Raw genomic sequence first — 2887 nt, forward strand, 5'->3', positions numbered from 1 at the left:
GTCCGGGTTAGTTCCATTCAAATCATGCAAGTTAGAGTCCAAAACAAGGGCAAAACTGTTTGGAAAAATAGATATGACGGAGACGTCTCATTCATCACTTTTTGGAATATTTTTGCTACAGAAAATATTTTCTGTTCTGGACAAAAATGGTAGTTTCTACAGCAACAACCATTTTACTTGCTCAATTGTGGCTGAAGTTTCTTGTGCATCATCACCTTAGTAGATGATTGCTAACCTCCAAAGCCCAGCTCCCAACTCTCAGTATTTTGACCACAGTAAGCTCTCAAAGTTAATGTCCAGAAAATTACCAGGAAGTTGAAATCCATATTACTGCGCCTGAGCTCAAACCAAAGTGTGGTAACCTCTCAATCTACCACGGACTACACACCAAACATGAAGTTTAGGCTTAGCTCGGCCTGGGGTCAGAGTTCACGCGGTGACCGCCTTCGTCCAGGCGTGCTGGCATACGGCCGACACGCTCTGCGTCGCGCCCGCGCCTCTGTTGCTCGCGTGATCACTTCCCCGCCTGCCAAACCTTGCCAAACTTCGCCCCGATCATCGTCCCGACCCTCATAACTCTCTCCTGGCGCTCGCCGACGCCGCAACTCGCCACAGCGAGCACGGGTGCGGTCCGGCCAACCCAACAGTGCGCTGCGCACTATGTTCGTCGCCACCCCCTCGCTCCTGTGCTCGTCTCCACTCGCCCACAGTGCCCACGTGAGCTGTGTCGCCTTCACCCTCGCTCACTTGCGCCATTCGTCGCCGGGCGCTGTGTCCAGGTGTCCTCCGGCGGAGCCCGAGCCCCTCTCATCGCTCGGCTATAAATAGAGCTCTCCCCAGCCTCCTCGAGCATCATCCACTCCTCACACACACTCCACAAACTCGTAGAAAGCCGTAGCCCGGCCGGGTAGGCCGCGGGCCGCCGTCCCCGAGCTCGAGCTCGCCGGCGATCCCCTCGGGTCGTCTCCGCAGCTCCAGCCCCTCCCAGGCTCAGGCCACCCTTCCAGGGGCTCCGCTGTGCCTCGGTGGTGCCGTTCCACCCGGTTGGAGCCCCTGGTGTTGCCTCTAGTCGCCGTCGTCTCCAACTCCGATGACCTCTGCTTTCTGTCGCCGCTTGATAGGCCGTTTCCGATGCCGTCCGACAACCCCTAGCTAACCTACGGGTACGGGCAGGTGCGCCTCCGTCTCCTCTTTCGATCCCTCCCTCCAGTTCTAGCCAAGGAGCCCTCCTCGCCGGCGTGTGCTCCGGCAGAGCCTCGCCGCCCTCTATTTCCCTCTCCCCCTCCCTCTCACCTGACTAGCAGGGCCCGCTAGTCAGCCACTCTGTACACGCCCAAAGCGGTACAAGTGGTGGCGCCCGCGAGGTTTACGCCTTCGACGTCACCCCTAGTTCTGTTTATTTAAATTCAAAATTCAATTTTATCCAGAGCGCTTCAAACAGCCAAAACTTTTTAACCATAAGTCCAAATGAATTGATTCTTTTTGCATTGTGTTCTTTATGCAGAAATCTAGCATCCCACCAAAAATGAGATTTTTCTCTGCTGTCTAGATTTTCTAGTGAATTTCAGAAGGGTTCTTGATGTTTTCTTTTTGTGTTTATAATTGTTTTCAGAAAGTGAAGCTTGTCTTGAGGATCACCAGGAGGATTGTGAACCTCATCAGCACTAAGGCAAGCCACAACAACATTTTGATGGTGCCATTACAATATTTGTGATTTTTAAACTTGAATTAATGGTTTAATCCATGCATTTAAATCACTAGATAATATTTATATTCTGTTGGTTGCTTGTTTGAGTTGATATGCTTAGTTTACAGAAGTTTGAAGCTAAGTTAGTTGGTTAAGTAACTAGAAGTAATATTTGTTATGAAGAAGTAACATGGTTATGGATATAAGTAATTATTATTTTTAGTTATTTTCTTAAATGAGATAAATGATAAATTTGCTAAGTAAAGATTCTATTTAAAAGTGATGATAAATCATAACCAGAGAGGTGTTATGAGTTGTTGATGTCTATGCTTAGTGTGGATATGGTTGACCCAGTTATTTCCGTTGATATATGCTGCATATGTTTGTGATGCATTTTCATGGCATATCATGGCACCAGTTACTTTCACCTTAAGTTGAACCTGATAATAACTCAACTTGAACATATCGCTGATCGGGTCATGGTGCCACTGAATCGAGTTTTCCCAGTGCAACCACATTTGCCTTTATGGGAAGGCCTTTATTCGGTCCGTTGTCATGCCTCTGGTCGGTGCCTCCAACGAGGGAAGGTTATGGGCGTGCGGTACCCTGGCCCGGTAAGCAGACATAACCTTGTGTGCCCGTTGTTGTTGTTATGGTACCTTGTCCCTGTTTGGGACCGTTTATGTTTTGCCACGACGGTAGCCGTTGGTGTCTTTGGTAGACACGGGGCCACCCAGGACTAGCCCAGTGGGGAGTGAGTCGGAGTGGCCGGGAGAGTGTCATGGCAATGGAGGGGTTTTGTCGGAACGCTGTTGGTCCACCCGAATGGGAGTGCGAGGCCATGGGTTCCGTGGTGTGGGTACAGTGTGCTACCTCTACAGAGTATATTAAATCTATCGATAGCCGAGTCCAGGGTTACAGACACGCTCGAAAGTAGGTCACACCATGGGTCAACGTTTAATTAATTTTGCACACTAAGATATGAACTTGGCACCGGTGAGAAGATGATGTTTGGGAAAACATCGTGTTGATGGAGACCAAGTTGTTGGTCCGTTTGTGATCTCGGTAAGATCACCGTTTGGATACGAGGTAACCGAACAAAGACCACGAGGTTGGTCCGTTTGTGATCCGAGAGCGATCACTGTTTGGTAAGCAAGTCCGAGGGACTTATATCACAAGATCATGATCACTGCATGTATG

This window comes from Aegilops tauschii, chromosome 7 (genome assembly GCF_002575655.3).
Source record: "Aegilops tauschii subsp. strangulata cultivar AL8/78 chromosome 7, Aet v6.0, whole genome shotgun sequence".
In the NCBI taxonomy this organism is placed as follows: domain Eukaryota; kingdom Viridiplantae; phylum Streptophyta; class Magnoliopsida; order Poales; family Poaceae; genus Aegilops; species Aegilops tauschii.